The sequence below is a fragment of the Rhinolophus sinicus genome, chromosome 2 (genome assembly GCF_057876585.1).
Source record: "Rhinolophus sinicus isolate RSI-liver-muscle chromosome 2, RSI-T2T, whole genome shotgun sequence".
NCBI lineage: Eukaryota > Metazoa > Chordata > Mammalia > Chiroptera > Rhinolophidae > Rhinolophus > Rhinolophus sinicus.
Window position 1 is genome coordinate 14,646,102 of NC_142502.1, and position 21,951 is coordinate 14,668,052.

The window sequence follows — 21,951 nt, forward strand, 5'->3', positions numbered from 1 at the left end:
TGGCTGCCCAGCCTGTCTCCAAAAAGTCACACTCGACTATGTCCTGCTTCCCACCCATTTAGTGATCTTCTGATAGAAGATGGTGGATACCAACTTTGTTAGTAAAACTGCTTAGGGGCCAAGCAGAACTCTTTAGGCTAGAAACCCCCAATTTACCCCTAGGATGTCACAAAGCCAACAATAATTCAAAGCCCTGTTACAGCCCAATTAGAGAAGAGACAGTGCCCCCACGCTACCAAAACTGCTGCCACACTGCCAGTGACAGGATCATTCTGATGGAAATATGGAGTCACCGCAGTATTTGAGTTTCTAAACACAGAACAGTGAATCCAGATGCTTTGTACCTCCTATCTTGGGAAGGCTGCTAAATCAGCTATGGCCAAGTGTGTTCAGGTCTGATAGATGCACAGAAGAGTTAGACTGAGAAGACGGTGTGGAAAGGCCACTTGGAAGAGATGCCAGGCAATGAAAAGAAACTGTGATTCCCCCATGGGGACCTCCAGGTGCAGACCACCAGCCACGATGCAGCTGGAATTTGAAAGACTATGGTTGAAATGAACAATCAAGCCACAACAAGACATGGAAGAAACTTACAGGCATGTTGCTAGGTGAAAGAAGTCCATCTGAGAAAGCTACTTGCTGTATGATTCCAACTATACGACATTCTAGAAGAGGCAAAACTATGGAAACAGTAAAAGAAATCAGAGGATGTCAAAGGCTCTCAGAAAGGAGAGGTGAACAGGCGAAGCACAGGGTACTTTACAGCAGTGAAATGATTCTGTGTGATCCTGTAATGGATACATGTCATTACTGTCAAATCCTCTAGAATGCATAGCACAGAGTGGACTCTAATGTAAACGATGGGCTAAGTTAATAATAACGTATCCACATTGCTTCCTCAATTACAAAAATACACCAGACTAATACTAGATGTTAATCACAGGGGAGGTAGAGGGACAGGTGGGGATGGTTGAGAGGGTATATGGGAGCTCTGTAATTTCCTCTCGATTTTTCTGTAAACATAAAGCTCTTCTAAAAAATAAAGGCCACTACGTTAAAAACAAAAAAACAACAAAAAAGAAAAGCTACTGTTTTGGCGGGGCTAACACATGGCAATGTGAGCGACTGCCCCTCCCATTAGTGGCCGCGCTTATCTTTACTGCAACACATGGGTGGGTAAAAGGTTCTGAGTGTGAGTCAAACTGCAACATTCAGCCACCTGAGGCACATCTGGGCACGAAGCTCAACCTCAGAAACCAGGGCCAGTGTGAGGGAGGTGCCATGTGGAAGCTCCCAGAGAAGGAGTCACTGGGGGTTGTCCCAGCAGGAAAGGAGCTGCAGTCAGGACAGTCTGCTTGGCCTGAGTGGAGAGTCCGACTCCTTGCTGAAAGGAGCCAGGGTTACCGCTGACAACATGTGCCAACCCTCAGAACAGTCGAGAATGCAGATGGGAGAAGGAGAAGCAAAGCCGGGGACCAAGAAAGCCTGGGGCATGAAGGTGTGGGCGCAGTCTGGGGAAGCAGGCAGGAGTCGGACAGCGCCTCTGCCTGCGTGGCCCAAGTTGGGGTACAGGAGAGGGCTCAGGACCACCCATGAGAGATGTTCTGCCTGAGGAGAACTTGCGGGAGTTTCTTTCATTACCTTCCTCACACGGCTCAGGAGGAAAGGGAGGGGAGCTCACACTTGATCCAAGGACCACGCCAGGGTCAGAGGATGGTCCCTGAACACAGGGGCCCAACTACCTTAATCAAATTCCAATCTTAAAAGAGAGGCCTGCCCACCCCTCACCCCCCAAAAAAGTCATGATAATGTGAAATGTGCAGACCAGTGAGTGTTGCTTTGTGAATAATTACCATAATAATTTACACGTAATGAGTGCTTACACTGTGCAGGCAATGTGATGAGTCTGGGATGTCTGGCCCCTACCCCTGCCCCCTCCGCTCCCCCTGTCCCCAATCCAGCACCAATTCTATGGCTTAACCATCTGCAGAATCCACACTTGTTACCACCTCCACTAGCCCCAGGTCTAAGTCAAATTATCTCCTGCCTAAATTATAGGAATCGCCTAACAGCTTCCACACATCCACTCTCATTCCCCATCCAATCCAGTTTCCACTCCGTAGCCAGAGTAGCAACTCTCTAAGGACACCAGTCTGTCATTGCCCTGCTGAGAATGGATTCCTACTGAGCTTAAGACCAGAATCCTTAACGCAGCGTGTAAGGCTCTGGGTGCCAGGCCCCTGGTGTCCTCTCCAGCCATATTCAACACGCTGCTCGCAGGTACGCTGGCCTCCTCCCAGTCCTTCCTCACATTCCCCACTTAGGCCTGCCCAGGGCCTTTGCACACGCTGCATGCATGTGTGGTATGCTCTGCTCATTATTCAAAGTCAGCAATCACTTCCTTGGTCTCCTCTGTGACAAGGTCAACCTCCCCACCCCTGAAACTGCATTCCCAACACCATGTACCTCTCCTTGGTTGCATTTACCACACATAAAATTTTATATCTGCCCATGTGTCTCCCTAAATGATAAGTCCCTAGAGCAGTGCCTTGCACAGTACATGGCACATAGAAAGCCCTTGATCATCATCTTTTTGAGTTAAAGAATGAGCAATTCCCGAAGAGGAGTAATATTATTGTTCTATTTTACACACGGGATGTTTGAATATCTCGACCACTGGGGCTGAAAAACTTCGTTTTGAACTCGGATAATCTGACCCCGACATGTATGGTCTATGCCAGTGTGTATTGTATGCCTCCCAGGGGACAAGCTCCCTCCCCTGATTTCAGTGACTGTTGGAGCAGCGAGGGACAATGGCGGAGGCCTTTCAGTAGTGTGGGGATGGCCCCCAGCCACTGCCATGGCTCCAGGCACCTGACACACACCTGACACATCAGAAGCAGCCAAGACTCCCACAGGAATCTGGCACCCAGGAAACAACTCCAAGTTTCCATGGGCCACACCCTGTGGGAGACAGACTTGAATGGACTCAGGGTTTTGGGGTGAGTTTGGGAATGACTAACCATTTCCAGAGAACATGTTAAATAAACACCCAGCTGGAAGCCTGGGCCTCACCTTTTACAAATATGGTGGAGATGGTTGATTTAAGTATTGCTATTCTCTTGCCTGTCAGAGAGGAGGCCACATCTGCCCCTGAGGGGCTTGTCCAAAGCGGTAGGGAGCCGAGGGCTGGGCCAGTCTCTAGTACCCTCCACTCAGTGAGAAAGGAGTGCTCCCCAGACCCAAAATGGGAACTGGGTGGGTTTACCTTAGGGTGCAAATGATACACTTACGTCTGCAGACTTGGGTAGAGAAGGGTTCGAGATGATAGGGGAGAGGAAAAAAGGCAGCTGTTGCACAGAAGCAAGTAATTAGGACCCTGACGTTTGAGGGGTGTCTATGCTGTATCACCAGTCTCCTGGGGCTAAAATAAAGTTTTTCTGGTATTTGGAAACTTAACTAGTTCTTAAATGTATGCCCAGTAATTTTGTGTTGTTGCTCTCCTATAAAAATACTCAAGTTTTTAAATGTTAACTGGCTTCAACCATACCACTGAAAATGTAAAGTGTGCTTGAAGAGAATTTTAAAGTGTACCTAGGGGACAAAGGAAATCAAAGGGTGGAAAAACCCAGGGGTAAGATAAAAGCAGTGGCCATGAGCCCGAGTTCCTGTCTCCAGTTGTTGACTCACCACTTGGAGAGCGCCCTTCCAGAGCACTTCTCAGCTAGAAGCTTGACGTGCTCTTTCTCAAGTTGTGATTCACAGAAATGCCTGCCCCAAAGGCCACCGGTGAAAAATGCAGATTCCTGGGCAAACCCCAGGAATGTAGGATGGAGCTCAGGAGTCCCCATTGGTAACAGGAGCCTCTGGGCATTCGTAAGAACAATGGAAGCTTGCAAACCCTTGCTTCAGAAGGTTTTGAGTGTTTTTTTAAGTAAGGGAAGCCATTCCATCACGGATAGCATCACCAAGAAAGGAAAAGACACCCCTTATGCATGGTTGCTGATTCCCACACCCCTGTAGGACCTTTAATGACTGTTTACTGGCTGCCTGCTGGAAGCTGGACACTGCACTGGGTGCTGAGGATTCAATGATCAACCAGACATAAGACCCACACCCACAGCTCGAGGGTGAGACAAAACTGTAAAGAAACTACGGATCGAGGCAGATGGCTGCGACACAAAGGAACACACTGCTTGGCTGTGGAAGCGGAACTCAGCTGCCTGAGTGAGAGCTGGCTGCGCTGTGCTGACCAAATCAGGGTGACTAAACCAGGGGCCACAGGAGGCACTCCCCCGCCCAAGGCTGTCGCTGCTCTGCTGCTGCTTCTGAGGCCCTCCACGAACAGATGGCATTGCTGAGGTCACCTGAGTGCTTCTAGGTGCCCGTGGGAGACTCCATTTTGAAAAAGTCAAAAAAAGAACCCCACCTTCCACAGCTTTTGTAATTGTACAGGTCTTAAACACAGGGTGAGACGAGATTAGTGAAAATGCCAGGGATAAAAGGAATTTGGGCCAGGGAACAGAGCCATTCACATACCTTCTTACCAAGGAGCAGCCAGGCTCCTCTCCCTGGGATGGAGATTGTCTGACAATGGTGCGGCCAGAGCAGGGGCACACAGCACCCCTCACTCAGCCCTACCCCTCATCAACTCCGGCAATCAGGGGCACAGATGCCATCTCCAGATTGCCTGCACCACATTGGGAAGCCATGCTCCAACTACCCGGATACCCACCACCAGATACCTCATAACGGTCTGGAAATCAGCAATTTGCCAACCTACAAAGCAACTCTTTCACGTCTGGACCATCTGCCCCCTTCTCCCTAATCTCATAGATCCCAGGCAAGCAATGAACCTTTCACTCAATTCAAATATTTGTGCCTTCTGCACGCATGCCAAATGCCCAGCGAGCCACTGGTGCTTCTTCTGGGAGTGACTGATGGTGGTAAGAGTCGCACACAGAAACTTCCCAGATAAACAGTAGTAACTGGAAAGCCAGTCTTCACATGAAGTGGACCTGCAGCTGGGCCAGCTTAAATTCATCAGGCCGGAGCTGAGCCTCTTGCACTGGGCTCCTTTCTGTTAACTTGCTCCTCTCCCATAAAAGTACTCCTCACCCAGTATCTCTCCAAGGCCTGCAGAGGGAAGTTTGGCTGATAGCCCTTGTCACCCTTCTGCAGCCCTCCAAGGATTGAGATTTGAGTCATTCTCCGTGGTTACATGTTTGGAAACTACAGGGTTAACACAAGTAGCAGAAGTTCAAGCTGTAGTCAGTGGTGGGTGGAAGGGCAGGTTTATGTGAAGGGGTGGGGAGGGGAAGAAAGAACATACCATCCTCAGCCCTGGAAAGTTTCATCTGTCCTTTACAAATGCTGTCAGTCTGATATGCTAGAGTTTCACCTTTACAATAACAGCTTTGCAGCTTAGACTCCAGGCAAATAGCATATATTATAACTCCAATAATTCCCAAAACTCCAATTTTGTTGTTGTGATTTGGTCACAAAGTAAGCTTCAGTTTACAAGGCAGTAAGTCGGTACCTCACCTACATCTGTGACATTTGCTCCTGGAACAGACACTCCTTTCAGATCACAAGTCATGGCAGATGGAAAGGGAGAAGGGGATGCCAGACTTTATCTTTAATTTCAACAAATGAATTGATTTAACTACAGATTTATTTTTCAAAGGAGAAAAAAAAAGAGGGTGGCAAATAACAAGGGGGCAAATCCTTACACTGATCTACATTTTCATTCCCGGGAAGAGGTATTGAATGGTCAAATCTCTCCCCAAATCTTTATTGATTTTCTCCTCAGCAGGAAACAATTTGGACTGAAAATGACATACTCAAAACAACCTTGCAAATTAAAAGAAAAAAAAAGGGTTTTGGAACAGAAATTAGGTTCAAGAATCTGACGTCTTGCTCCTCCTACTCTGCTAAATATTGACACAACTAAAGAGGAAACAGAATGTTTCACACCTAATTGGCACTCCACAATTATCTGTTGAGTGACTGACTGAATGATGTATTTTGAGTCCCAATGGCTGTCTGCAAACTAACTCGGTTGTTATAAAGGCAAGCAGGGTTGAATTTATGATTGCCCAGTTGCCCATGATGACCATAAATCCTTTCCAGCCTCCAGCTGTTTCAAGCAGCCCAGCTAGCAGTTCAGCAGGCATAGGGACGGTGCATTGTGATGAGTCCCTTCTGAACACCCTGGTGGCATTCTTATTTAGAAAGAAAGGGTCTACTAGGTAGGACCACAGTTCTCAGTCTCTATGACGTAAGACGGGAGAATCCCACTTCTCCACTCACTGAGACAGGTGCTTCAGCCCAGAGGACGACCAGGTTGAAGAGTCTCAGCCTCCTATCTTCGGCATATGGTGCAGATCAGGAGACGGGAGAAGACCGTTCCGGCCAACCACTGCCCGTGACCTGACACTGACTTAGCACCTGGACTTCCTGTCTGTTGGCTTCCCACAGCTCTGTGGTTCTTAGCACATTAAATCTCATCAGAGTCATTAACATATTCAAACTTATCACGGGTATCTGTTGTCTCCACCAGTACACTGAGGGCTCCTGAGGACACAGTCTGTGTCTCATTTATTTTTGTTACCCCCATACATAGCATGGTATGCGACCCACATACTCTCAGTGAATTGTTTTTCTACAGTGTGAATACATAGAATTGTTTTTCTACAGTGTGAATACATTTTTTTCTACAGCGCTCTCCCAAATAAAATATTTTGGCCTAAAACTACCACTAAACAGTTTCTAGAATATTCAAGTTAAGAATAAGAGGAACCCATATAATTCTATGGGTTATTAATTTCCTTTTGAAACTAACCCAGAATTGGAGATGAGATGGTCATGCAGCTTATATAAGAAAAGCTATAAACAGCAGTTGCTCTAGGCATGTAAGAAAGTCCAAGGGGAAAGCAGAGATACATTCTTTTTATAACTCTTGCCTTCATTGATCGATTCATCCCAGACAGAGAGCCTCTTGGATCAATTGTTATATTTATGAACTGGCTCAATTTGACCTTTAAATTCTATGTCAATAATTGTATTCAAGCTGTATAAGTACTTAAGCAGACTTCCGCCTTTACTCATTGAGCTGCTAAAGAATACCAATCGTCTACCACCAAGCAATTTAAATAAACAAAACAGGGTCTTAAATTAAGGAACAAATTGTAAGAGCAACTTTTATGTTTTACAGCCGCCCTGGCCAGGCGTTTTATCAGGTTAATGAATGACAGAAGTGTTTGTGCTACAGGCGACCTGGAATGAGAGGAGCCAGCCGCCTTCTGAGTAAAAAGGTCAGTGATTTCAGAGTGAGGGGAGCGAAGCCAATGTAATTTAATGAAATGTAAAATATCTTAAATGGAAAGTTATTTCCTCATTTTAAAGTAGCATTCAAAAAACCATCCTAGCATAACAAACTGTTGCTTGGTAGATAATTGGAGAGTTATTCTTTCAATTAATGGGAAAAGATTGATTTGTAATTGACGTACAAATGGTGGTGGGATATCATTTGGTTCTCTTCACTATGTTACACACATCACTGAAAAATCCTGTTGACGGTATCATTTTGTACACATTCTTTAAACAGATAATAAACACGGGTGTGCAATACAAAGATAAATCTTGGCTCAAGCTGTGTCCAAATCCTCAGAAGTGTTATGAATTGGTTGAGTAACCATTTCTTGGGATAAGGGAAAGGTAATCAAAATAGAAGAGGGATATGGGGTGGGGGTGGGGGGAAGGAGATAAGAAACCCATGCCCACATCAGCATTCAATAAATGTCTGCTAAAGAACTGGAGGAAAGCCAGGGTAAAGAGGCTTGGGACATTGGGTCAGGAGCCACATCACAGGAATGACAGTTGAAGGAAATGGGGACTAAGCTATTATCATGAACAGCTGTTCAAAATCAGAATGGGCTGCCTTGGAAGGATATTCCAGATCCAAATGACGCAGCAGAGGCTGATGGGAGAGTGCCCTCCCTCCTCCATTCTGCTTCTTAAAAAAAAAAAAAAAAAGGCGGGGGGGTGGGGCAGTTCTCTGGACAGGCTGATTAAGAGGCCTGGAGTGGCTTTTAAAAGCTTCCCAGATGTCTATAAGCGTCAAGTTTGGGAAACACTGAACTTGGTAACCTCTAAGCTTCCTTCTCTCCATGAATCCAAGCCTGGCCCATATCTGCCAGTGGATGCCTATATAAATGATTTTTTACTTTGCAGTTAAACAAGAGATTAAGAAAAGAGACTTGCAGCAAAAGAGAACTGAACACTCAGAATATTCCAGGGTCTATCTCTTCTCACTAAAATGTTGACCGAATGTACACCTGTGCCCATGTCATTCTGTAGCACACTCAAGTACAATTCGAATAATCTGGGCCAGGTCTTAGAGACAATTAAATGACGACATCCAAATCAAGTCCACAAAATGAATGAGAAAAGTAAAAATGGATCAGCCTCGTTCTGAAGCCAATCAAATCTCCAGTACTGAATTTCCATGCTTTGTGAGGACCCCAGGTTCGGCATTCAGTACTCTTCTTAGGAGACACTGCACTTCATAAACTGAAAACTTAGAAACAAATGGTATTGTAGACCAAGTGACTCACTCTCCACACTGAGTCTGAAAGCTCCCACCTCTAGGAGCATCCACACCTGGAATGCTCTTCCATCTCCATCTACACCTCACATCCCAGCTCAAGACCACTCTGATGCCTGAAACAACTTCCTCCTAGAACAGCCGGCAGGGTCAGGTGTCTCTCTTTTAAAGTCTCAGATTGCTATGGCACTTAATAATTGTGAAAAAGTAAGTGTTATGTGCATGTCTTTTGTCTTATTATGTCTGATTTATTTTTGTGTCCCTCCCAATTCTAAGTGCTGTTTTTTTGTGCATAGTTATAATAAACATTTGGTGGATAAATTCATTCCACAGATATTTATTGAGTGCCTACTATAAGGCAGGCATTGTTGTAAGCACTATGGATAGAGCGAGAAACAAAATAGACAAAATCCTTGCCCTCTTGGAACTTCAACATGCAAAATAATGTTAGATAGACGTAAGTGCTAGAAAGAAAATTAAAGCAAGAAAAGGAAATAAGAAGGGTTGAGGGTGTTGCAATTCCAAAAAGGTTGATCATGGAAGGTTCCTTTTGCGTAAATCTCAGAAGGAGGTGAGGGACTGAGCCATGCAGCTACCTAGGGAAAGAATGTTCCAGGAAGAGGGACCAGCAAGTTGCAAAGCCCCAAGGAGGAAACACTTATGGCATGTTTAAGGAATGAGGAGGCCAGTGTGGGGGAGCAGAGCGAGTGAAGGGGAGAGAAGTGGAAGATCAGAGAGGTAATGAAGTGGGGCATGGGGGTCAGATCACACAGACCTTGTGGACCAGTGTAAAGACTCATACTGTATAATTCGATTTATAGTAATCGTATCACTCTAGCTTCTGTGTCGAGAATAAAGTGGTAGAAGAAGAAGGGACAGCAGGTGGCAGCTACTAAAATAATCCAGGCAAGAGAAGTTGGTGTTGTGGACCAAAGCAGAGGAGTTCGGGCTCTGGGTATATTTTAAAGTTACAGCCAATGGGATTTGCTGACCAGCTGAATATAGGATGCTAGGGTCGAATGACTCCAAGGTTTCTGACTTGAGTAGCTGTTAGATGTGGTCGCCGTTACTGAGATGAGCGAGACAGGCAGGAAGGGCAACTGGGAGAGGGACAGGGCTGAAGATGACAGCTTGGCTTTGGACAGAGTAAGGCTGAGCTGCCTAACAGACATCAGGTACAGGTGTTGAGGAGACAGCTGAAGATAGAAGAAGGAAGTCTGGTGGAGGAGTCCAGGCTAGAAATATGAATTTGGGATTCATCAGTATACAGATGGCAATCTAAACCATGAGACTAAATCAGAGCCCCAAGAGGTGGAATATAGGAAAATCAGAAAAAGAGGTCTGAGGGCTAATCCCTGAGGCCTCCAATGTGTAGAAATTAGAAGGGTGGAGGAGAACCAGCAAAGGGAATGGGAAGTTTGGTGTCTGGGTAGCCAGATGAAGAAGACGGTGTCTTAAGGAGAAGCTGACTGACTGTGTCAAACCCTACAAGTGAGAAAAGGACTGCGAATGGGCCGCTGATCGAGCAACACAGATGGCTCAGTAACCTAATAAGAAGAGCAGCGTTGGTGGGGGGAACCCAGAGTCAGTTCAAGAGATGAAGGGCGGTTGGGACTGGGTCTGGTGTTCAAAAATATAGAGGAGTTTTTCAAAGAGTTGTTTTGAAGGAAAGGAGAGGGTTGCTAACTAGAGGAGGAAATAAGAAAGTCAAGAAAGGGTTCTACATTTTCTTTTTTAAAATGAAGAAATAATAGCATGTCCATACTCTGATGGCAATGATCCACCAGAGAAGGAAATAATTATGAGGGAGGAGAAATTATCAGAGCAATATCCCTGAGTGGGCAAGAAGGATGGAGTCCATTGCATAAGTGATGGTCCCTCACTTGGGACGTGGCGAGTTCATCTACCGTAAGGAGATGCGTAGTGTCTATGGGCACAGATGCCGGTGGGGACATGTGGGAAGCTCCCTCTGATTCTCTCTATTTTCTGAATGAAACAGGAAACAAGGTCCATGGCTGAGAATGGAGGAAAGAAGAATGGTACGAATTTGTCACCTATGAAAATGGGAGAACAGATGGACTGGACAAACGAAGTGTAAGTGCTGCGGCCTGCTCCTAGTTAGCCATCACGAATTCCTAGTGAGTCCAGGCAGAGAAAGAGCAAGCGAATTAATAAATCTTTCAAACGAGATCAACAAACCAGACCCTAGACAAAAGAAAGTCTGGGAAGCTCTCTTTTTTCCTCTAGAACAAGTAACAACCACACCGGGTACAGTATGTAATTAGACACTTAAGGCAGGTTCCTTTTCAGTGGACTTCACACATCACCTTGCACACTGTTGACACTCCACTAAATATTTGCTCTTAAAGGAACATTCCTCAAACCCAACATCACCTTGACCTTCAAGCAATAATAGTATTTTACAAAGACTTTAAGCCAAGCAGACCAGGGTTCTGGTCCCAGCTCTGCCGATTACTATCTGTGTGACCCAATCACTCTGCATCTCAATTTCCTCATCCACAAAATGGGAATAAGTAATAGAACCCACTTCACTGGACTGTCTCAAGATTAAATAGTATGTCCTTTGCCTAACAGTGCCTGCCTTATAGTAAGCGCTTCACCAATGAGAGCGGCTATAAGTCTGAGCAAGTTAACAGTGGACCCAGGCAAGAAAAAAAATCAGTCTTGATTCAAATTCATTATCATGGGTGATGCCTTTGTTTATAGAGCTCAAAATATAAGTTTTATTATTCAGTTTTTAAGGATTACTGGCCTCTGATCAGAAGATTGCTTAGCAACCACCTGATCTATACCCTCTAAGAATCAGTAAATCGGTTCCCAGAGTGGGCACTATTCTGTCCATTGATTAATAATAAAAAGTCAAAGTCCTGAACCATAAATCAGCTCTGAGTCAGTGACTTAGAGCCAATGTGTTTAGATCCTTTAAAAAACCTCTGTAAACACAAACTATTACAAAGTACAGTCCTTGGTCTGGTCAAGAAGTGCAAAATTGAATAAGACAGTCTTCTTTTTTCAAAACAATAAGAGCTAATCCATATCAGTAGCACTGTCCCAAGCACCGCACCAGTAACTCTTACAATCAACTGTGTACTTACTTCTCTTCTCAGTCCTAGTTAGGGGCGCAATGATGACAAGTGAGGAAATGAAGACTTTGAGAGCTTATGTGATTTGCTCTGAGTCAGGCAGTGTGACTCAAGTTGGTTTGACCAAACTTTCTCTCACCTTTCACCTACAAGTGAGACAAGGAATCAAGGCCAGGCTGAGACTGGAAGGCCTTCTGAACAGTGATGGTCTTGTCCTTTGTCTTCCTGCAGCTTCCGGGAGGTGTTCTGTGTCAGGGGTGGGGGTGGGGATGGCGTGGGGCAGTTACAACCCACAACAGATCTGTGTGACTTACTACACAAGACGTAGGAGGAAGTGGTGGGTTGTGGATTCAGTATAGATCCAGCCTGGGTTAAGATTTCAAACTGTGGTTGTTGGTGTTAAGGTGTCTAGGCCCTTGAAACTCTGTCCAGAGGCACACTTGATAATGAAATGTTCCATGTTGGTCTGAAGAAAGGTTTTAAAGGTTCCCCATGGGAGCAGTCCTAGAATGTGAGGTCAGAAAATGTTCCCACTGAAAGAAAACCTAGAACAATCAACATCAACATGATGAGCTTAGCCGTCACCAGAAATCCCTCTAATGCAAAAGATGGTTTGATGATATATTGCAGATGAGACTCGAGTATTTCCCTAGTCCTCCACAAGAAGACCAGAAAGTTGGCTAAATTCCATCAGGGACATCTGGGTGCCTTCTTATCCAGTCAAGAGACCAAAGTCTTCCTCAAATCTAGTAAGAGTGACCATGAAAACTGGGACAAGGATGTCAACTAAGGCAACAAAGAACAGTGCCATCTGCTCGACTGCATTATGACCTCTGTCTCCTTAAGCCTGGTCAGGTTATTTGAGACAAACCAAAGCTAGCTCTTCATCTTAGCCTATCACTTCCACTCATAGTAACACAATAACCAATAGCAAAAAGATCCTCTTTAATATTTCTGATACAGTATTTTGTATCACCATGAGAATTTTGAAAGCCAGGTGTAATGTATTTTAATGATTCCAAAAAGAAAAAGAAAGAAGAAACAGCAGGCAAGACAATGCACCTATGCTTAGGTTAGATATGCAGTCATCTCTTTGGTTGAAATATTTCCAGTAGGTCTATAATCAATCGTGTTGCTGTCACTCAGATTGAAGAACTGAATTTCAAGGGCTGGTCATACATATTAGGAGAATAACAAATCTCTACCTACTGTAACCCCCTTCCCCTCCAATTGTAGCCCAGAGTCTCCTGAGATTCTCTAGCTGGTCTTGCCCCCTCTGTCAGCCCACATAGGGCTTCCCTCATCTGTGGGCCTCCCAGCATGCTCCTCTGCCCACACTTGGAGTGTCCTCCAGCCTCCCACATGGACTGCATTATCAGACAGGCCACCTGGAACCTTAGTCCAGACCTCCCTCCACAGCTCCCAGAGGGGGCACCGACAGGCAGGTCACTGCAAACCTTTCCAGTGCGGTCCCAGCCCCTGATCACAGGATGCAGGAAGCCTAGGTGGGCACAAAACCTCCACACAACAGCCCCATGGTGTCTGCGGGGTGGGGGGGGGGTCATGAGGGGCTACCCCGGGTGCCAGGAGACACACACACAAAGCCCTTGGGACATTATGGTCATGGCACTCGGCCATGTGGGAAAAGCACTCTCACAAGCGAAGTAAAACATTAAGCTGATGAGTAACTAGCCAATACTTACACCACAACCCAAGCTAACAGCACAGCAAAGAGCAAAGACACAGACAGAAAAGAGAAGCCCATCTTCCCTGCCCAGGGATGAGGTCTGCCCCCGTCTACTCCCTGGGAGTCTCACTGGGCAGACCCTCCCCCTGCTGTTCTGACACAGGTCCAATCGGCCCTATTAAAGTAACTCTCCCCCACCCACCTTTTGCCTTCCTCTACCAGGGAGAGGAAAACAGAATAGAAAGAAGGAAAAGCACAGCTAAGTGTGAAACCACAGCAACTTCACAAAAGCTTGATGGCCCTTGGATACTCCACACGTGACCCTGTGTTTTCCCCTGTTTCCTATCAACAGACAGGGCCCAGTCCTCAGTCACAGGGGCAAGAATTTTCATGTCTTATCTACCAAGATAGTTCCCTTCCCAATATAAACCTGGCCTGAAAGCACCATTAAGTGAGACCCATATATGGGCCCAAACTATCACTTAATTTTCCCTCTCTTCTCTGCAGATCTCTTCACAGAAACAACAGGAGAAGCCATCTCCCCTAGTTCTTTGGGAACTCTCGAAGCAGAAGCCCATTCCCTTTCCAAACTACACAGTGCAGGGGAAAGGCCTGCGCCCTTTCTGCTGAATGTTAAGAATGGCTTAATCCTGTTCAAAAAGCAATCCAGCATCAAAACCATTTACAGCAAAACCACATAGCAAGACATCTGTCAGGAATTAGAGCCAAGTTTACAGGGTGGGAAACACGGATGTTAGAATTTCTGGTAAAGGGAAGGCAGAACACAGGACATAAAGTCAGGAACAGAGGAAGCCAGAAGGTGGAGCGACAGGCAAGCTGACACACGGGGTAAGGCTAGATCATTTGCTCGGTGGGACCCGCCTTAAATAATTGGCTGTGCCTAGCAGTCTTGCTTCCCACTTCCCTGAGTGGCCTCGTCAATCACTATAAAACCCACCGTCCTGCCCACAGGGTCCCATATGCAGTGAACAGGATTCTCCTGATGCAGCCACCCCTTCAAGTTCTCTGCCAAACCCAGACACCTGTAGCAAAGACACAGACCTGCCCTTACAGGGCCTCACTCCCAATGACAGCTTAAAATAAAAACCTCACTTGTATGGCCTGAAAGGGGTTTGTTAGAACGTGGACTACTTGAATATGACCATAAAATCTGCCGGCCCCTGAGACACCACCGATCCACTAGTCCACCAAAATACCAGTAGAAAGCAGCAGATCATGAATTAGACAAAGAATAGTTCCTTCAAATGAACTATGGAAGTTCTCACATTTATTGAGCCTGAATTTATTTGGCATTTTAAATAAGATAGTATAGAAAGAAATAGAGTGTGACTGCTCCATGATCCCTTTGGCACTAAGACAGAAAATCAAGAGGGGCATCCCGTTTAAACCTAAGCTACTGCCTTGAAGCAGAAAACAAGACGAGGCAGTTGTCAAAGGAGCCAGACACCGATTGTACCATGGGTAGCCTGCCTCAAACTTGATTTTTAGGAAGAGTTGCTGGCTTGATAACTCAAGGTGGCAAGGGAACCCTTGTAGAGACAGAAACGGCCCATCCAGATTAGTCAGCAGGGCAGGCTGCAAGCGTCACGTGGGCTCTACCCTCAACCCCACACCCCCTCACCTGGTGGTACCCAACAGGATCCGTCCTGCTGACCCCAATCCTGAGAACCCCTTACCCCCCCCCCAAAAAAAAAAAAAAACAGGTCCACAAGAAATGAAAAAGATCAAGGCCAATGTACTAAATAACCCCAGCGAAGTCTTGAATTCTTCAGTAGAGTCAACTTGTGACTTAAGTATGGGGGTGCAGAGCTCTTGTCACTAGAGAGAAACTTTCAGAACCCACTGTTGAATGAAGACCAGAAAAGCAAAGTGGTTAAAAACACCACAGGAGTGCTGCCTTTGTGGTTCAGATGGCATTTCCCAGAACAGCGCAGGGGTATGACATCCAGGTTTTATTTTAACCAATTCTGCTGAAAAAAAACACACCAGACTTCAACTTAGCGGAGACAAAACCCAGATCTTACAGTTACCCAATAACAGGAAGTTGATTAGATGTTGTAAAATGATTAAGCACTGAAACAGGGAAAACACACAAAGTAAGAGTTCTGGGTGTCCCCTGCATCCTGGGGGGACCAAACCAGCACCCAGGAAATGTCAGAGCCACTTCCTTACTGTTACAGATGCCCTCACAAGAGCCACGCTTGTGGCTGCCTTACCTTGTGCTATTTGTGTTTATTTGCTGAAGGAATACTTTACAAAGGAAACCATTAAGCAGTCATAAAGAGCAAGGAGTTAAATATTTATAAAGGCTCACAGCATTAACAAATTCACTTTCCGCAAAATACACGCAACATATCAACATTCTGTATCCTTAGTAAATGACCACTCTGATCTCACAAAAAGAAGAGGTCGGGTTCCATGTCCATCTGTGACCTCTGCTGGCAAAGACACCACAGAAGGAGACCCCAGGGACCTGGACCCTGGGGACAATCTTTCCTGCTCCACTAACCAGCTCCTCTGTGGCTCTCAGTGAGTGACTGAACCCCTGGGTGCCTGGTTCCCACCCTTTTAAAATGGGACTTAGTGATAGTAGCCACCTCATAGGTTCGTTAAGACGATGAAGAGTTAATGTGAGAAGGATATTAGAATAGAGCCAAGAATACAATAAGCATTATGTGACTTACTGTTCTTACTATTGGTCTCATTATTTACAACAGGGACTGAAAGCCATAGCAGCCCATAAGCCATGTTGAAATCACTGATAATGTTTCAAACAGAATGAGACCAAAAAGAAATCACTCTCTTCACTGTTAATCAAATGATATTCCAAAAAATCACACTTATTTCAAATACAGTCATTCAACAGAGGACATCTGCTGGACTTTTTGGAAGACACATATATTATAAGCCAAAGTCCCTACCCTCTAGGAGCATATAGTCGGATTGGGGAGATGCATGCACATAAGAAACCACATCACAGGCAGCCTATTGTAAGTGCCAGCTGAGTAATGCCATAGCATTTATTTTTAATTGATTTATAAATACTAAGAAGGGCTGGGTAAGCAGATTTATTTCAGCTTATTATGAAAAACACCATGGAGATGGGATCCAAGTTGGGATTGGGAGGCTGGAGAAGATCCTCACTGAGAGAGGGGGGGTTTGGGGACAACTGGGAACGGCAGGAGCAAAACTCATGGAGCCATCTTGAATTTGAGATGAGAGACTGGGGTGCTTAGGAACCTAAGTTCTACAGTCAAACTGCCTCAATCCAAACCCTTCTTCATCCACATACTAGCTGTGTGAGCATCCATGGCCAATTATTTACCCTCTTTGTGCCTCAGTTTCCTAACTGGTCTCCCTCATAGGAAGCGTCCTAAAGACTGAGTAAGATAAAGCATGTGAGGAGCTTAGCACCATTCCTGGCACACAGTAGGACTCAAGGTTAGCAACTGTGAGATATTAAGCAGTGTTAAGGAGGCTGCCAAGAGATCAAACTGTCTCTGGAAGACGTTGAAGTTGAAGCTGGAAAGTGGTACAAGACAATGTTGGAAGGTTAGAAGGAAGCTGTAAGGAGCTCAGCTTGCATTCAAAGTGAGATTGGAGCCACCTGAGAAGAGTCATTTTTACGATGGTTCACCAGGCAGCTCTGGGCAGCTTGCAAGCAGGTGGGGCAATCTGGGGACAGGAGTGCAATAATAATGTGTCAGGGTCCATGTATGAGAAGTAAGGGGTTGGGGCTGGGCCGTGGCACTTGTCACAGGAAGGGGGTGTGTGAGGGACCGGATTAGGTCGTTCAAAGAGTAGATGGGAAATGAGGAGTCAAACACTAATTCCACTAAATGCAACGTGATAGCCTGGATTAGGCCCTGGAAGAGAAAAAGGACATTATGGAAAAACCAGGGAAATCTGAATAAAGACTATAGTTTAGCTAATAGTATTGTGCCAATGTTGATGATAACATTAGAGGAAGCTGGGTGAAGGGGATATGGGAAAACTCAGTACTATCTCAGTACTCCCGTAAATCTAAAATTATCTCAAAATAAAAGCAAAATAAAACTCCAGGTCTTTTTGTGCAATTCATCATATCATCAATAAGAAGAGGGAAGTAAGGGCAAGTACTGGTTTGGAGCTCAGGTGATGAGTTGATTGAGCAACTTAGCAATATGGCTGATGGGAGACCAAGGAGACGCCCAGGCCCGACATGTGAGAGCACGTCCTCATCCCACATCCAGCCGCATGACGAATCCGAACAAATACGGCCGGTTAGAGACAAGGAGTGGCTGGACTGTCCTCTCAAGTTACCCAGATTCCTCACATCCCTTGTCAGGAGCCATCTGCCCACCGCATCACACACAGTACCCCACACACACCCAATGCTTCTTGTTACAGCAACTTTGCCCACCGGGAGACGTGGCAGATAGTATTTCCAAAGAACTTTATCTCCAGTCTAAGGAGCTTCTATTTTGAGGCCCATAATAAACCCAGGCTCCTTAAGGAAAGAAGAAATATGCCTAACATCAGCTCTCAATAGTCCAAATAAAGAACCATCACCAACTAGTGAGCAGCAGGACTGGGCTTTAGGCTGAGGACTGCCTTGCTCCGCAGGCTATATTCTTCCCATGATACCCTGGGCCTTGTACAGTAGGCCAGCTGTGGTCGGCTGCATTAACAAACCCACACAAAAGTGCAGCTTTACAAAAGAGCATCACCTTGTCATAAGCATCCGGAGTTAGACAGATCTTCTAGAAAGCTGTCTAGTCTCACTGACCCAAGGGAATCAATTATTTTCTAGCTATAGTAACTTGAACCATTAGTTCTAAATGTCAAAAGTATCATATAATGGATATATATATATATATATATATATATATATATGTATATATATACACATATATGTATGTATAATATATATACCTAGAATGAATATACCATGTAATAAATATATATAGGTTATATAAAACCTAGATAATGAATGTCCTTTATAGATGGGTGATGAGTCTATAAAATAAATTCTTCAGCAAAAAAATAGGAGAGATTCTGAACACCTACCACATAATAAGTGCTAGTAAACATTTGTTGATTTTACTTAATGACCTGGTTTGGTGGTATTTATATGAATCCCTACATATAAAATATGTCCTGCGCTAAATAATGAAATCAGGAATTGGGTTGTTTTCATGAAAATGAGATTAGAGAGCACCAGGAGAAAGAGATTAAATTCCAGTCCTGGTTTGGAGCCTGAAGAACATCCCTTAACTTTCAAATGAGTGCGTCAATCATGGGTTCTGCACTGGGATGTGAGGAATCTGGGCAGAAGCCCTGGAATGCCTTTTCACCAGGCTGTGGATGGAACTCATGTGTCAGGCAGAGAGATCGGAATAGAGACTCTAGGGTCTCTCTTCTGAGAGTCTCATAGAATTTAGGTTGCTGTTATGGTCGAATAAGCTTACAAGGCAACGCTCAGCTATAAGATGTCGGTACGTACAATGGTGAGTTGGAGCTGGCTTGTCGCAACTCGCAAGAGAGACGGCTGTTAAATTTTCAGGAGTTTTACAAACCAGCTGTTAAACACAGTCATTATTAAAAATTAAATGATACAAACATACAAGTAAGTGTATTATAACTAAGACAAAGTTAACAAATACTCAAAACTCATCACTTTCTAATAATTGTATTCCATTCTCCCTCTTACCTATATTCTTGAGGTTGTTATTGTACCTAATGGAGGAACATTGTGACTGCTCCATTTTCAGTGATTTCACAATGGTGGCCTGAAATCAACCATGGTGGGAGTATTTACACCAAGGAAATGAGTAAATGCTACCAATCAGGGGGATTTTGTCCTCAAAAACATGTTGTTAAACATTTACCAGCAACCCACTGGACATTAGTGTCCTTCAGAGACAAAGAGACACGGGAAACTGTATTGTGTGGGAGAGGGGAAGGGGGGTGGGAAGAAGAGAAAGTGAAAAGGGGAAGAAAAGCAATCAGGAGAGATAGCGAGATAGGTGGAGGAAGTGGGAGTAAAGGAGAGTGGGGAGAAGAAGAGGGTAGAGAAAGGGAGGGAAGAAAGCAAGAGAGAGGACAGAGGAAGAGGGAAGAGAGAGGAAAAAGGAAGAAAGAGGGGAATAGAGAGAAAGGGAGAATTATTTTATTTATTTAGTACCCTGAGGAAAACCATGGCTCTCTCTATAAGCAATGACTTCCACATAACCAACATTTAAACTCTTTTTCTGAAAATCTCTCTAAATATATTACTCATGCACCTGCCTTCAGAGGCAGAGGCTACCAATATAATTCAATATTTTCTCAGTGACTCGGGTCAGCCCGGCGCTCAGACTTTCTATTGCTCTGCATTACCCTCCAGGCCACTGACGCACAGAGCACTTTTTGTCTTCTATAAAATGGCTCCAATCTTCTGAGCTTTTTATAGATTCTCTGTCAACCCCCTTACTGTCAGGCTGTCAGCTGTCACTTCTAGACAGGTCTCCTAGTACTAGCAGCCCAGATTGTTGCTTCTAAATCATAGTGAACCAGCAAGTCAGAAAACCAAGCTTGTGAGAATTGTGGCTAAACCAAGAGTCAACAAGCTCTCACAAAGAAGCCTATGGGTCTCTCCAATCAATAAAGATCATAAACTCCAGTACAGCTCCTCAGGTTCTCAAAGTTACTCATTCTGCTTTCTTTTAGGTTCTTCACTAATTCACCAAATGATTGAGGTGAGTGACCTCCGGGTAGGTGAGGTTTCACTAAATCTATAAAACATTCCACTGAGACAGACTAAAAAAATAAAGAAAACAGAAGCAACATTCACTAAATAAGAAAGTCCTGTTATATAAGTGAGAGTTGACAGCACCCTGTGTTCTCTTGCCAGTCTATTTCCTTTTCGTGAGGCAGGGGCAGAGCCGGCCACGGCCCAGCCCCACGGATGCCTCTCCCAGGGTCCACAAAATGCTCGGAGCGGCTGGAACTGGCAACCACCAGAAACATAGAGCAGCACACAAGGAAGTGCTGGCAGAGGCAGCCCCACCTTCCAGCAGCTAATGCTGGGGGCTGGCCCCAGCTTAGGGTATCTGTCGACACTGCCACTCTGCTGGTACATCCCCAAGGGAGACAAGGAGCAGAGGGAACCAGTGACATGAACCCTGGCCCTGGTGTGACTGGGCAAGATGGCAGCCGGAGAGAAGCCATCAATGGACAGGTGCCCCAATGGACAGGTGCCAGGAGCAACCACAGTGCTCAGCATGGGACCCACCTGCACTGCATCTGATGTAACACCAACTTCCTGAAAATACATGTCTCTTTCTCTGAACGTGGTCTTCGGCCTGGCACTTAATTCTGAAAATGAGGAAAGTATTTAACTGCTTGCTGAATTCACTGGATGAAATAATGTGCTTTTTAAACATTAAAAAATAATAATCTCTTTTCTTTCGTAGGGTTTGTTTTAAAATATTCCAGTAGCAACATAAAAGCTCTAATTCTTAGGCCAATTGCCTATTTACCCAGACTGTCACACAAAGAAATTATAAACAACTATAATAGAATAACAAAGCTATCCCAGAAATAGAAGAAAATTCCAAAAATTACCCTCCTTGCACTGAGCATTTACCTTATAAAGGAAAAAACAAAAACAAATTTCTAATATTAAAATAGAAACTCTGAAAAGAATCCCATTATTTCATAGCTCTATTTTATGCCTGGCACATAAGAGGGCCAGAACAAATATGAATTGGGTGGCTGGCTGGATAGTTGAATAGATGCCCTACTAATGACTGGGTGGTCTGAGGCTGACTGGCCTTCCTTAGGAGTTTAGCCAGCAGGACTTGTCCAAAACCATAGTGGGGCCAGTTGAAAAAAAACGTAACTAACTAGTCACATAAAGGCTTCTCTGAGATGAAATCTGAGTATCTTTTCTTTGAGCCTGAACCTAGGTGTTTTAAATACTCCTGCCTAAAGGCAAGTTCAGACCAGTCAATCAACCTGCTAATATTTACTGACCATTCATAGCACATGGGCCATTGTACCAGGAAATGGAGATGGAGTATAGTAGCAAGACGGGAAGGCCCCACACACATGCCAGAATCTATAATAGACCCACATATATACAAGGTTCCCTGGTCTGTGACGACAGTGCCGCGAGGAAAGGATGATCTTTTCAATGAATGGTGCTGGGTCAACTGGATGTCCCAGGGGAAAAAGATGAATCTTGATCCCTACATTATACATACATAAAAATCAATTTCAGATAGATTACAGATCTAAATATAAATGGTAAAACAATGAAGCATCCAAAAGGTAACATAGGAGACTATCATGATCTTTGAGCAAAGATTCCTTTAAAAGGAGGCAAAATGCACTAAGTGTAAAGGAAAAAACTGATAAGTTGGGCAAAATTGAGATTAAGAACATCTGTTCATCAAAAGACACTAGACATTAAAAGAGTGGAAAAGGCAATTCACAAAGTAGGAGAAAATACAACACATATTTCTGACAATGGACTGATATCTAGGATGTATAAAGATTTGTTTATC

The 21,951-nt window shown here is 44.7% G+C and overlaps 1 protein-coding gene and 1 long non-coding RNA gene across 2 annotated transcripts in view; one reads left to right on the plus strand and one right to left on the minus strand.

Annotated features, from left to right (window-relative positions):
- PPP1R14C (protein phosphatase 1 regulatory inhibitor subunit 14C) overlaps positions 1–21,951 on the minus strand; it is a 66,345-nt gene that overhangs the window by 29,559 nt on the left and 14,835 nt on the right. The gene's annotated exons all lie outside the window — the stretch shown is intronic.
- On the plus strand, positions 6,971–15,071 carry LOC141571913 (uncharacterized). The gene is made up of 3 exons (XR_012496958.2): positions 6,971–7,316; positions 10,608–10,702; positions 13,907–15,071. It is a non-coding gene; the product is annotated as an uncharacterized LOC141571913 (long non-coding RNA).